Raw genomic sequence first — 15,810 nt, 5'->3', positions numbered from 1 at the left:
ATCAGGTCTGGGATGTGGGTGTCTCTGGCTGACCAGCCTTTCTTGCCCAGTCCTAGCTGCCCTTGAACTGAGTCACTTGCTTGGCCTTTGAAGAGGGTAATTGGGAGGCAAATACTTTGCTGTGGCTATGTCGTGCAGACCACGTGAGGATGGGCAGATGTCCTTTTCTGAATGACATAGCAGCCTGGGATACATTTCCCTGGGCAGTGGGGATTTCTCCACCTTTATGCCTGTGAAAACATTTAATACCTCCTCCTTATTGATCTTAACATATTCTGGAACCTCAGCATCCCAAATAAAATCCCCGGCAATAATGTCTTTCTCCTGTGTGAATACAGATGGGAAGTATTCATTGAAGACCTCACCTGCTTCCTCTGGCTCTATTGTCCCTTTGGTTTCTCACAGGCCTCCCTCTTTCGTTGGGAATCCTCTGACTCTCACGATGCTGATAAATTACCTGTGGCTTTTCCACAATTGTATCTGCCAAATATATTTCATGACCATTGTTTGTCCCTCATTTTCCACAATCCCCTTGCACTCTCTATACTTGTGAAGGGCTTCACCTGATTTTATTGCACTGTATTTTCTTTATCAAACTCACGATATCACTTGATCAGTATTCCCTGGACTTGCTGCCTTTATTATTCACTCTTCAAGGAGCACGCTGCCCCTGCGGTCTCACTGCATCATTTTAAAATACTCCACTTTCCTAACATGGACCCAACTGCAGGGAGTTCCTCCCTGTCTCTGTTTGCCAGATCCTCTGTAATGATCGTGATACTGATAGGAGGCTCAGTTGTGAGGGGGACAGACAGGAGACTGTGTGGCTCCAGAAGAGACCACAGGATGGTGTGCTGCCTCCCAGGTACCAGGATCAAGGATGTCTCTGAGTCGTTATTGAACATTATGAAGGGGGAGGGTGAACATCCAGAGGTCATTGTGCACATCGGTCCACATGACAGGGGTAGACAAAGGGATGGGGTCCTGAGAAATGAGTACAGGGAGTCAGGTGAGAAGTTAAAAAAGCAGGATATTGACCTTAATGATCTCCAGATTACTCCCAGTGCCAAGTGCCAATGAGGATAGAAATAGAAAGGTCGGCCGGATGGATGTGTGGCTGAGGAGCTGGTATAGTGGGCAGGGTTTTCAGTTCTTGGGTCATTGGGATCTCTTCTGGGGTAGAGGGGACCTGTACAAAGGGAATGGTTTGCACTTGAAACAAAGGGGCACAAGTATCCCAGGGAGGAGATTTGCTAGTGTTACCCGGGAGGATTTAAACTAGTTTGGCAGGGAGTTGAGACTCTGAGTGAGGAGAGGGACCATCGAAAAGTCAGGGGAAATACATCAGCCATCAAGAGCAAGTTACCTATTCAGGATATCCAGGGGCACAGTCGAGGGAGGGAGAAGACTTCTGGTTTAAAGGGCATTTATTTCAACACACGAGGCCTGACTGGTAAGGCAGACGAGCTCAGAGCATGGATTGTCTCTGGAGGACTGGGATAGTATAGCCATAACAGAATCATGGCTGAGAGAAGGGCAGGACTGGCAGCTCAGTGTTCCAGGATACAGAAACTACAGGCGTGACAGAAGGGCAAGTAAGTGAGGAGGGAGAGTTGTCCTTTTGATTAGGAAGGACATGACACCTGTGTATCGAGACAATTCTGTTAAGCAGTCATCAAGTGAGGCCATAAATTTAAAAGTTAGAAACAAAAAGGGGATGGTCAGTCTGCTGGGATCGTGTTCTAGACCCTCAAATAGCCAGCGGGTACGAGAGGAGCAAATGTGTAGTGAGTTTGCAGGTACCTGTACAAATAATAGAGTAGTATTGGATGGAGATTTTAACTGTCCCTGGATTGACTGGGTCACCCAGAGTGTAAAAGGCCCGGACTGGGTGGCATTTGTAAAATGTGTCCAAGAAAGTTTCCTAAACCAAGACGTAGAGGGCTCTATGCTACTCAGGGGGGTGCAACACTGGACCTCTCCTCAGAAATCCAGGTCAGGCAAGTGACTGAAGTATCAGTCGGAGAGCACATTGCATCCAGTCACCACAACGGTCTTTGTTTTAACATAGTTGTGGAAAAAGATCAGGCAGGTTGACAGATTTAGGTCTTATACTGGAACTGGGCCAATATTGGGACCATTCAGCAAGATCGAGCAGGGGTTGATTGGGTGAAGGTAAAAATCACACGACACTAGGGTATCGTCCAGATGGTTTACAGAGGAACCTCGATTATCTGAACGAGATGGGTGGGCACTATTTCGTTCAGATAATTGATTATTCGGTTAATCGATTCAATACCTTTCCTCTGGGGCTCGGAGTTTTCAGTCCAGTCTGCTCCCTGTTCAGGTGACTAGGCAGCAGCAAGCCATGAGTGAGCCCCCACACCCTGTCAGACCCCAAAAACACACCCCGCTCACCTCCAAACCCATCCAACACCGCCCCCACCTGCCTCTCAACGTCACCCCCCAAACTGACCCAACAGCGAATCCTGCCCCCAAAAGCGTCCGACACCACCATCCACCCGACGCCTGCCCCCACTTCCCAGACACGTCCGACATCACCCTCAGCCCGTCCCCAAACCCGTTCAACACCGCCCCCCCCCGCCCACCACACTCACCGTCCAATCCATGTCCATGTCCATGCCCATGCCCCCGTAAGTGTTACCTCTGTAAGCGGATAGTGGAGAAGGTGTTTGGTATTCTTTCCTTTATTGGTCAGAGCATTGATTATAGGAGTTCGGAGGTCACGTTGCAGCTGTACAGCACACTGTTTAGGGCACTTTTGGAATATTTCAAGCAGTTCTGATCTTTTTCCTATTGGAAGGATGTTGTGAAACTTGAAAGTGTTTAGAAAAGCTTTACAAGGATGTTGCCAGGAGTGGAGGATTTGAGCTATCAGGAGAGGCGGAAACGACTGAGACTGTTTTCCCTGGAGCGTCAGAGGCTAAGGGTTGACGTTCTTGAGGTTTATAAAATCATGAGGGGCATGGATAGGATAAACAGACAAGGTCTTTTCCCTGGGGTAGTGGAGACCAGAAATGGAGGGCGTAGGTTTAGGGTGAGAGATGGAAGATTTAAAAGGGACCTAAGGGGCAACATTTTCACGCAGAGTGTGGTTATGTAGGGAATGAACTGCCAGGGGAAGTGGTGGAGGCTGGTATAATTGCAGCATTCGAAAAGCATCTGGATTGGTATATGAATAAAACCGGTTTATTGGGATATGGGCCAAGTGCTGGCAGATGGGACGGGATTGGGACGTGGACGAGTTGGACCGAAGGGTCCGTTTATGTGCTGTACATCTCTAGGTCTCTCTGGCTCTAAATGTTTTCCACTGTTCATTTACAGCCTGACATTTCAGTCTGTTTCCCCTGTTTACCTTGGTCAGTTCTCTCTCAAAATCATATAATGGTCTTTGTTAGTGATGCTCGGGTGTGATTTATGGTCACTTTAAAATGTCATAATCTCTTTGAATTCCGGTATAATTTCTTGGAGGATCTCGATGTGATATTACTCATTCACTTAGCTTCATCACCCAATGGTCGATCTGAGATAGTTACATCCCTAGCTATTTGCACAATGTGTTATTCGAGGCAATACTGACAAAATCATTCAAGGAGGATCTCGGATAATATCACTCTTGCCAATGTGTCTGTCCCAGATTATACAAAGATTGAAGTCTCCAAAAATTATCACACCACCTTTGCTACAATTTGTAATGAATTTCTGTTTAATGCAGGGATGAGCAATGAAATACTGCAAGGCAGCATACAAACTGTTCTCCTGCTTGTGTTTTTGACACATAGCACCCAGAATTTGCATTCAGGCTGATTCAGCTGCATAATCTGAGGCCAAATGCTTTCTCTGTAATGCCTTTGTTATCCATTAATGTCAGGGTTCCCATCTTGTTTTTCCATTCTGCCTGAGATCCTGTCAGGTTGTTTACTGTTGAATATTTATATTCCGCCTTTTGTTCACCCTGTAATCATGTCTGTCTGGTGACTAAGTCTCATTTGTCTCTGTGTCCCAAGTCTATTACCTTATTGTAGATACTTTGTCCATTCCAAATCAAAACAACATTATAATTTCCTCTTCCCCACGATGTCCTGTCACAAACCGATTCATCAATGTACAGTTTTAGTTAAACTCTGTCCCTTCCTGTACTTTTCTGCTTGTCTTCAGTCACATTCCCATGCTGTTCGGAGGCTTCACATTTTCTCTTTGGATTTGGAAAGCTCCTTTCATCTGAACTATGTCCCTGCATCCTCTCTGTCAGTTTAAAGCCCTGTCCATAAACCTACCGACATGATTGACCAGGACACTGCTCCCAGCAGTGTTGATTTTAAATCACTCATGGGATGTTACTGTCTCTGGCTGGCCAGCATCGCATGCCCACCCTGACCAGCCTTAGAGCTGAGTGACTTGTCAGATCATTACAGTGGGCATTTGAGCGTCAATCCCATTGCCCTCGGTCTGGATTCATATGTAGGCCAGACTGGCAGCCTAGAACAGATTTGCTTACTGAAAGGGTATTATTAAGTGGTTAGATGGGTATCCCTGCCTCTGGCATTAAATTAGGAAAGGATATCTGGTCAGCGTTAAATTCTGGATGAACAGTCAAGTGAGAGTAACACGAGGTCATTGCCTGGTCTACTGATAGCTCCCTCATCCCTGAGTACTGATCCCAGTGCACCTTCTTCCTGACCGTGATTTGATCCTGATACCTTCCTGCACTCTGGTGCTATCACACATTCTCTCTCCATGTGGTATCCCTCACTGTGAGGGTCTAATTGAGGCCGGTGACTGCACCTTTTGCAGTTACTCCAAATCCTGAGCCAACAGAATTCTCCACTCCAGAGAGATGAGGCAACACAGACCAGGGATGGAGACTGGGATTTTCCTGATCTCTGAGGAACTTAGTGCCATTCTCCCTGTGTAACCCTCACTGCATCAGTCTCATTTCCCATTCTGTCTGTTTCTCTATCTCCTGTAGATATTCAGGATGCTCCTGACTCAACAGAATTCCCAATTCCTGTCTCGTCCATCACCACACTGAAGACAGTTGGTCAGCCAGAGAGATGGAGAGTGAGGTCTGGAGCCTTCAGTAAATCCTGCAGCGAGGTAAGATCACTCACAGTGAACAGAGCAGAGTGGATTTAAGGGATCGAACTTTGGTCCAGAAGACATGGCACAGATACAGTGTTGAAGGGTAAACATAGAGTATGATGGTCCCAGGCTCAAACCCCACCGTCTTGTTAATTTTCATCTCTGCTGTACTGAGCCTTTCTATGTCAATATAGTAAGTTGACAGTTATCAATGCAGGCCTGTGCTGTCTTAGTGAGGATCAGTTCAACAGAGGGGAAAGCAGGCCTCCCTCAAGGAGATGGTATTGAAACCTGGGATCTTTCTGTTCTATATTCCCTCCTCACACTGTCTCTTGTCATGTGATAGAGTCATACAGCAAGGAAACATGCCTTTCGGTCTAACTTGTTTGTGCCAATCTCTTGAATGCTTGTAATTCCCAGAAACTTTCCTATTTCTGTAACCTCCACCCCTCCCAAATTCCCGCTGTATATTTGAAACCTACTCCGATGCTGACGACTCTCCCTGTATGTAAATTGCTCCAATGTCGATAACATACCCAATCTCAATAATCTCATCCTGCATTCAGTACAATAATTCCTATTTCTGTAGTTTTGCACAATACTTACAGTGCCCCTGTCTCTGTAAAATCCTCCAGCCTGGAGCAAAATACCCACCTGTGTACTTTCCTCAAGCCCCAAGAAAACATGATATCACTGTAACCTTCTGCAGGTCCGATCACACTCCTGCCTCCTGGCCTATAGTACCACACGACCACAGTAACCTTCTCCCAACCCTACCCACCTCCTTACCGATATGAGCACCTCCAGACCCTATTCAAGCCACAGCAGCACTCCACATCTCTGTTTGCTCGTCCACTCCCTACAGTCCTCCCAGCACCTCAAACACTCTCTCTTTGTGTAATTCTGCAACTTGGGCAGCACGGTGGCTCAGTGGTGAGCGATGGTGCCTCACAGTGCCAGGGACGCAGGTTCGATTCCAGCGTTCGGTGACTGTCTGTTTGTGTGGAGTTTGCACCTTCTCCCTGTGTCTGCGTGGGTTTCCTCCAGATGTTCCAGTTTCCTCCCACAGTCCAAAGATGTGCAGTTCAGGTGAATTGGCCATGCTAAATTGTCCATAATGTTAGGTGCATTGTCAGAGAGAAATGGGTCTGGGTGGATTACTCTTTGTCGAGTTGGTGTGGACTTGTTGGGCCGAAGTACCTGTTCTCATGCTGTAGGGAATCTAATCCAAACTCTCCCTCTGCGTTCCATGTTACTGTCCCTAAATATATCCATCTATCCATAATCAGCCCCAACCCCTTCAAACCTCTGAATCTCTGTGAACTCCCACAACTCCAACATCCCTCCTTAACTGTGTAACCTTTTCCATTCCTGAAACACTCTGAAAATGTGAACATCCTACAATCCTCCCTATCTGCTTAATCCTCTCAGGACCCTGTAAAACCCCCGATCTGTGGAACCAGCTCCAATGCTTGTGACTCTCCCGATCAGTTTCTACAAGACTTACTATCTCTGTAACATTCTCCCGTTGCTATCACCCGCCCTGTCAATGTAAGCTCCTCCGGTCTCACCACCAATCTAATCATCTCCATAACCTTCTCCTGCTCTTACACCCCTATCTGTGTAAACGTTACACTCCCCTACAACCATCCCTAAAGCAGAAACCTCCTCCAGTGTCTGCAATACTCCCTATCTGTGTTTGTGTCCCCAGGATCTATTGCTGTTCCTGTCTCTGTAAGCTCTAACAGATTGTACAGCTTGCCGGTCCATATTCTTTCCAGAACCTCAGCATCTGACATCATTAACTGACATAATTAAAGTCTTCATTAACTACAGCCTTCCATATCTCTGTTCGTTACTCAATTCTACACAACTCTCTTAATCTCTGTAAGTAGCACAATTCTATAAAATACCCCATGCCTGCATAAACTGACCCAATCCGACAGTGAGAAGCCTCACTGACCTTTTGATCACCTGTTGTCCCTTCAGATCTCCCTGTATCTTCCCTGACTTCATTGAATACAGCCCATCTCATGTTATAACTCCTCTAACTCATATGTTCCTCCCCATCTCTGTGATATTCTTCAGTTACTGCAATTCTCATTCTTTATCTCCAGAGCTTCCAATCCCCCGATCGATGTAAGGATATTGATCCCTTGCAGCATGTTTAACACCTGTAGCAGCCTCCAACTCCTCAACGCATCCTGTCGCAGTAACCTCCTCAAATACTACAGCTCACCGTCTTTGTAATATCTTCCAGTATCTGCAACCCTCTTGATTTTTGTAACCCACTCCAGAACAGCACTCCACATCTCTGTGTAACTGATGGGAATGCTGTAAACCTGCCTTCACAGTCCTCAGTAACTCTCTGAACTTCTGCAGCCCTACAACTCTCAGTATCTCTGGCTCCTCCAATCCCTACACTTCTCCCTGGCTGTGTGAACTGATCCAGCCCCTTCACTCTCCCTATCTCACTCACTTCTGCAGCTCCAACTGTTGCCTCTGTCACTGTAATTCGAGCACCAAGAATCCTCCCAGTCTCTATAAACTCGTGCAGCTCCAACTACCACCCCTATCTGTGTACTCTCCAGTCCCTCCAATCCTCCCTTTCTCTCTAAACTCCTGTAGCTCCAAATACCACCCCATCTGTCTACTCTCCAGTGCCTATAACACTCCCTTTCTCTAAAACCTTCTGTAGCTCCAACTACTACTGTGTAATCTCTAGTCCCTATATTCCTCCCGATCTCTGTAAATCCTTCAGAACTGATAATCCTGTAACTCCACTTGACATCTTTCAGCCCAACAACCACCTGATCTCTAACCACCAACAGTGATCTCAAACCACCGAACTCTGTAACATCCTCCAGTCTCTACAGTCCAGCTTTTCTGTTAACTTCTCTAGTAACTGTGTTCCCCTTCATCTCCAGTTACAGATTCTTGCTCAGTGAAACAATGTCTCGGTGCCGAATCTGTCAGAACACAAGAATCTTTGGTGTATCAATAAATTTGCCTCATTTTCTAAATGTTAACAATTGCAAGTTCAACCTTCTCCACCTCTTCTCATAAATATCCATCCATTTTGAAGACCAGCCTGGTGAACCTTCTCTGGGCTGCCTCCAATGCAAGGGCATTTTCCCTCCAGATAGGGCAGCAAACCTGTTCACAGTATTCTCAGTGCGGGCTGACAGGAGTCCTCTATATTTATTACAAGCCTTCCCTATTTTTATTCTCCATTCCCTTTGAAATCAATGCCAGCATTCCATTTACATTCTCTATGTCCTGCTGACCCTGTATGCTACCTTTCTGAGATTTATACACCAGGATTCCCACGTTACACCATAGCGTAGCTTTCTGCAGTTGATCTGAAACCAAGAGATGACAGCAATAATCACGAAAGTGCTGGAATGTATGTTAAACGATATGCCAGAAATACTAACTGCACACTTAGAAACCTATGGAATAAGTGCAGTCCGTAAGACCACCATGTATAGGGGTAAAATTAGACCATTCAATCCATCAGGTCTATTCCACTATTCGATTGTGTATGTTTCTCAACCCCATTCTCTCACTCCTTGTAACCCTTGATCTCCTTATTCACCCAGAATCTGCTTATCTCTAAGTAAGATACACTGAATCACTTCGCATCCACAGCCCCATGAGGCAGTGAGTTCCACAGATCCATCACCCTCTGGCTGAATAAATTCCTCCACATCTCTGTTCTAAAGGGTATTCCCTTCACTCTGAAGCTGTGCCCTTGGCGCCGAGTCTCTCCTGCTCGTGGAAACATCTTGTCCCCGTCCACTCCATCCAGGGCCCTCAGTATTCTGTAAGTTTGAATGAGATTCTGCCGCCGCCTCTGAAACTTCATCAAGTGAAGACCCAGAGACTTCACCTACTCCTCATATGACACGAATTTCATCCCTGAAATCTTTCTTGGAAACCCATTTGACATACCCCTTCACATCCTTTGTTCAGACTCTGAATGAATAACGTGTTGAGTGTAGTCCCAACACTGACCCCTGCGGAGCTCCCCCCATCACCCGATCCCATCGTGAAAAAGACCCCTTCCTTCACACTCTCTGCCTTATGCCAACCAGACAAATCCTCTCTCCATGTTCAACAAGTTGTTGTGAAACAGAAATTTCATTTCACACACACTGCTGGATTTATTTTTCTGTCTGGCTGTCAACAGCAGAGTCTCACCATTACCTTCCCATCTGTAATTCCCTGGAGAAGGTGGTGGGGAGCTGCCTTCCTGACCCATTGCAGTCCTTTGGGTGTAGGGACAGACTCAGTGCTGGGAGGATGGAGCGTGCCTTGGAGGGCACCCTGGAAATGTTGGTGTTCCTCTGCACCTGGAGTTCCTCTCCTTCCAGGGTATAATGGTTCTGGGTTTGTAAAGTGCTGTTGAAAGGGCCTTCCTGAGTGACCTCAGTGCTACTTGTAGATCTTTTATTCCTTCATTCATTGGTGAACATGAGCTTTGTTGACTGGACCAGCATTTATTATTGATTTGGAGTTGTCCCTGAGAAGGTGGTGGTGAGCTGCCTTCCTGAGCCACTGCACCAGCCGTTTGAACTGGTGTTATCCATGTAACCTCCAGCAGGCGCTACAACACTCCTCATGTCTCTAATGCACACAGACAATGCAGCTCTCCCTTTTATATCTGACATCCTCCCCGACTTATAACTCTTATAGTTCCTCACACTATCGCACCTCTTCCATTCCCATCTGTGTTAGAGGTCACTAAAATTTCTTTATTCTTGTTTAAATTTCTGATCACCTAAAATCTCTCCCTTTTAAAATTTGTAACCCCTTCAGTTTCTGTAACTCTCCATATAGCTGTAATCAATGACAGCACAGGTTCCCTTCCTTAAATCTCTATAATTACGATGGTTGCGTGTGGTAAATTGGAACTTTTCATCCTCCTTATCCATCTCGAGACTTCCAGCCCCCACAATCCCACTATTTGGAACGCTCCCATTCTCTGCACCTCCTCATGTCCTGAGGGTCCTTGAACACTACCAGTGCTCCAAAAATTCTCTTCCCCTCATGTACTGCTAGTCTTCTAATTCGGTAATATCCAACAGTATCCAGTACCATACAACACTTGCTGGCTCTCAATTTGTATTTGTTGAAGTCTACACATCTCTGTAAGCAGCACAGAAAAAACACTTTGACTCTACATAGCTCCGTCATGAACAAGCTACTATCTCTATTTCCTTCGCCTTCTTCAGTGTCTGCAACTCTCACTGTATCTTCCAATGACCTGCTTTCGATACTGTAGGTCTGCCTAGCTCCCCAGATAACCTGCTGCATCCCATATAGCTCGCTCAATCACTCTAACACCCTCTGCTCTGTCTAATCCTCCTCTTTCCCACTGTCTTCCAGGCACAACCGCGATTCTGTAAGGCAGCAGTGCGGAATGGGATGTTGTAAATCTTCGATGAGGCTGATGCCTATCATTACCTGGGAGTCACAACGGGAGAGAACCTGAGAGAGAGCAGCGCAAAGCGAGAGAATATTGATCAGTAGCGAGGATCGAGGTCGACTAGGACTTGGAGTTGGAGAAGCAGCAGAGCAGGAGGCTCGAAATCAGCACCGAGTCACAGAAGGAGTGACCGTGTGACAGAGCAACTTGGAGCAGGAGCATGAGGCTCACTCACACCTGGGAGTTACAGAGGCAGCGAAGTGGGAGGATATAAATCAGCACTGAGGATCATGGCCTTATCGTGCCTGGGAGTCACAGAGACGGTGACCCTGTGAGGGAACAGGGTGGAGTGAGAGCTGGAAGATTACACGTACCTGGGAGTGACAGAGACGGTGACCCTGTGAGGGAGCAGAGTGGAGTGGGAGCTGGGGGATTACACGTCCCTGGGAGTCACAGAGACGGTGACCCTGTGAGGGAGCAGAGTGGAGTGGGAGCTGGAAGATTACACGTACCTGGGAGTTACAGAGACGGTGACCCTGTGAGGGAGCAGAGTGGAGTGGGAGCTGGAGGATTACACATACCTGGGAGTCACAGAGACGGTGACCGTATGAGGGAGCGGAGTGGAGTGGGAGCTGGAGGATTACACATACCTGGGAGTTACAGAGACGGTGACCCTGTGAGGGAGCAGAGTGGACTGGGAGCTGGAGGATTACACTTACCTGGGAGTTACAGAGACGGTGACCCTGTGAGGGAGCAGAGTGGACTGGGAGCTGGAGGATTACACGTACCTGGGAGTCACAGAGATAACTTTCTGCTGCTGGGACCTGCCTGCACTGAGTTTTGAAGAAGTACAAGAGCCTTCACAGAAAAGGCTGTAAATTCATTGGCAGATAATACATCGTTATTAGGGACTGTCAGTAAATTGATAGAAGTTAGCAAATTTATTTTTTCAACTTCTGAAATAAGGGTTGAACTCAGGAAATAAGAGGGAGAAGTGAAATTCTGAGCCAATATATACATTACCCTCAGTAAGCCACAGTTGAATAAGGGAGTTAATCATGTTGTTTTTTCCCTGATGTTAATTTAATTGTAAGTAATTAATTAAGTTACTCTCGACAGGTTGCATTTTAAGACATGACAGGACATGTTTGTTCGATGGAAAATATGTTCTGTAATGTTGTGAAGTCATAGCCCCTGCTCGTGTCCGAGATGAACACTGGGTCTTGGAGCTCAGATAGTAACTGGAGACTCTATAAGACATCTGTGATGCTGAGAGTTAGGGGGATCGCTCACACAGAGCAGATCACCCTGCAGACATGACAGCCAAGAAGAAGAAAGGGAATAGGGGACTAGACAATCGAATAGAAACATTCAGGGAATGGAAGAATATCCTGATATCTCCCTCCCAATTCAGTTTCCTGGTTTGGAAGCTGATGAAGGTGCGGGCTGTTCAGGGGAGGGCAGTCAGAGCCATGTCTGCGGCACCACAAGCAGGCTGACTGTGCAGGAGGGGAGGGAAAAGGAAGGAGGATCAAGAGGCACAGGGGAGTCAGGAAATTGAAGAAGGTGTCAGTGTTTCTGTAATTCCAGGATAGTGGGGTTAAGAATATAACGGTGTCTGCAGGACATTCGTCTGGGGGACAGTGAGCAGTCAAATGTCATGTCCCTTTTGGTAGGAATGACCTGGGTAGGAAGGGTGAAGCGGTCTGGGAATCAGAATTTAGGGAGCTAGGTGGATGGTTAGCAAGCGGGACCTGAAAATGTCGCAATCTCTTGGTTACTGCCAGTGCCGTGTCCAAGTGAGAACAGAACTTGGAGTTTTAGGTAGATGAGAGTGTGACTGGAACGATGGTGCAGCAGGAAGTGCTTCGGTTTCCTGGGACATTGGGACTGGTTCTGGGGAAGGCAGCAGCTGTACAAGCTGGATGGGCTAACGTGACAGAACGGGGACTGAGTTCCTTGTGCGATGTTTGGGAGGGATTGAAAATAACTTGGCGGGTGCATAGGATCCAAAAAGGAATCGTAGAGGAGACTACCAGGATTCTCAAAATAATGGGAGATACAGTTGGTACTAATTTACAACAACAAATTTATCAGTGGAAGATGGAGTAAGAAAGAAAGCCTTAATCTGAGGTTCTCTGCATAGACATGAATACTCGGAGTTTGGAGAGTTCCAGATGCAGATTGGTGTGTGGAAATCTGATGGACTGATCACCGAGAGCTGGCTCAAGGAATGGCAGGACTGTGTGTGAAATATTGCTGAGTATCAGGGATTCTGAAATTATAGAAGGGAAGGGAAAGGATGAAGGTGGAAGTATTGGTTTTGATTAGCATTAGTTAAGGCACCCAAGAGAAAGAGCCTACTCACTCACTCGGGACACCTCGCTACCTTTCCCGTAGCTGTACCAGCTGTTACAAATAATTCCACCCCTCTTAGTACTGTTTGATAATTCTCACTGTTCGGAAGGAACCAACCCACACAAGAGCAGAAAGAGCCAGGAGGGATAGGGGGTTCCCCAACATTCAGCTCCTCACTCTATCACAGGGAAGGATCCTGACCCTAACAACCATGAGAGGCTGACTGACTGTGTCTAAGCTCGCTGACTGGGATCTGAGACTCCCCCTGACTCACTGTGCTGGGCACCGTGACTGAATGTGGACAATGATATCAGGCTTCCTCGTTTTGTGTCTGTGCTAAACACCATGACAATACAGCAGGTGGGTGAGCCTCGTAGCTCGAGCTGAGGGGAAACACTGCTGAGGGCAGTGTAAAGCAAGGCAATCATTCTGTGAGCATTCAAGTCAGTTCAAAGTGAGTGTGTACAATCATCGAATGAGCACCCCAGAGGGACAGGCCATGAGCTGGGTGTGTCCCTGAGCACAGTGTCCTTGAGGCAACATTGAGTGCGTACAAACACGGAGTGATCATCCCAGAGGGACAGGCCATGAGCTGGGTGTGTCCCTGAGCATAATGTCCTTGCAGCAGCATTGCAATGAGAGTTGTGAGTGCACCCTGAGCTGCAGCACTGAAGTACAAATGTATACTGTCAGTGGGTCGGAGATGTGCTGGGATGGCATGGTGAGGATGGCATGTGACATGTGCCAGCATTGGTGGGTGTGGAGGACATGCAGCTTCTGTCTGTGCAGTGTCCCCCGAGATGTTGGTGTCCAAGATAGAAGGCTGTAGGAACGAGGGGCAAGATGGAGTCACCAGTTACCAGCTCTGACTTTCTCGTCCAATTCTCCATATTGAGTTTCCCTACTGTGGGAGGGAGGGAGGGTATGAAGCTGTAAGTTGTTGAGGAGAGATCCACTGAATGTGACTGTTGATCATCAGTAATCATTCAGTCAACATCTTCCCACTCCCGGGCTCAAATCTTGTTTTAGAGATCAGTCCAGTACAGGAACAGGCCCTTCATCCCAGTAAGCCCGCACTGACACATGATGCTTTTCTAAAGTTAAAAAGAAAGTCTTTGCTCCGACACCCTCTATCATTCTGTTCCCTACTTACTCATATTTGTGCCAAGATCCTTCTTCAACCTTGCTATATTAGCTTCTTCTCCTCTATCAGTGCATTCCAGGCACTTGCACATTCTGTCTGGAACAGCAAAAATAAACCTTGCCGATCATATCTCCCGAACTTTCTCCCTTTTACCAATTGACTGGGAAAAAGCCTCTAACTGTCCTTCTCTCTATGTCTCTGATAATTTTGTAAATATCTATCAGGTAGCCCCATAGCCAATGATTCCCAGGTGCACACAAATCACGTTTATTCAATTTCTCCTTCTGGCTAATACCCTCCAAACCAGACAACATCCTGGTAAACCTTTTCCATACCCTCTCCAACACTTCCACATTGTTCTCCTGGTGTGGCAACCAGTACTGTACACAATATTCTAAATGTACCCGAACTAAGTTTCTCTACAGCTGCAATATGACCTGCTAATTTTCATACTGCATGCTCCGATGCCTGTCTGCAAGTTTGCTGTCAGTTTTCTTGATCACCCTCTCCACCCGTGTTATCACTTTCAGGGAACTGTGGAGCTGTACACCTAGATCCTTTCGGATGTTGATGCAGCCAGTAGTTTTTCCATCCAGTTTATACTTCACTGCTGCATTAGACATTCTAAAACACATCACGTCACAACTGTCCAAATAAAGTTACATCTGTGTTTTCACTGTCCAAGTCTGCAGCTGACCTATATCCTGCTGTATTCTCTGGCAATCATCCACACAATCTGCAACTCCGCCAATCTATTTACAGATCTCCAGTCACAAAAACACTGTTCCACCACTACTCTGCCTTCTATGACCAAGCAGTTCTCTATCCATCTTACTAACTGACCGCTGATCCCACTTCACTTCACCTTCTGCATGAGTCTGCCATAAGGAACCATATCCAAGGCCTTGCTAAGGTCCAATCGGTCAACATCCAGCCCCACGCCCTCATCAATCAATTCTGTCACTTCCTCAAAATAATCAATCAAGTTTGTGAAACAGGATATTCCCCACACAACTGTGTTGCCTGTTGCTAGTAAGTCAATATTAGCGTACTGTTGGAGCTGCACTCATTCAGACAAGTGATTATTCCATCATATTCCTGACTTGAACCTTGGAGGTTAGATTAGATTCCCTACTGTGTGGATACAGGTCTTTCAGCCCAACCAGTTCACACCAACCCTCCGAAGAGTAACCCACCCAAACACATTCCCCTGCCCTATATTTACCCTGACTAATGCACCTAACACTATGGGCAATTTAACATGGCCAATTCACCTGAACTGCACATCTTTGAACTGTGAGAGGAAACCGGAGCACCCGGAGGAAACCTATGCAAGCACTGGAGGGAATGTGCAAACTCCACACAGACAGTCACCGAGGCCGGAATTGAACCTCGGATTTTGGTGCTGTGAGGCAGCAGAGCTAAGCACTGAGCTCTTGATAGTTCCTGTACAGTGGGAGGTATATTGGGCCATGATGGTTCCTGTACAGTGGGAGTTATGACGGACCGTGATGGTTACTGTACAGTGGGAGGTATGTCCGACCGTGATGGTTACTGTACAGTGGGAGGTATGTCGGGGTGTGATGGTTACTGTACAGTGGGAGGTATGTCGGGGTGTGATGGTTACTGTACAGTGGGAGGTATGTCGGGGCGTGATGGTTACTGTACAGTGGGAGGTATGTCGGGGCATGATGGTTACTGTACAGTGGGAGGTATGTCGGGGCGTGATGGTTACTGTACAGTGGGAGGTATGTCGGGTGTGAGGTTGCAGACT

Source organism: Chiloscyllium punctatum, chromosome 41 (assembly GCF_047496795.1).
Source record: "Chiloscyllium punctatum isolate Juve2018m chromosome 41, sChiPun1.3, whole genome shotgun sequence".
Classification (NCBI taxonomy): domain Eukaryota; kingdom Metazoa; phylum Chordata; class Chondrichthyes; order Orectolobiformes; family Hemiscylliidae; genus Chiloscyllium; species Chiloscyllium punctatum.
Note: the sequence above shows the minus strand (reverse complement) of the source record.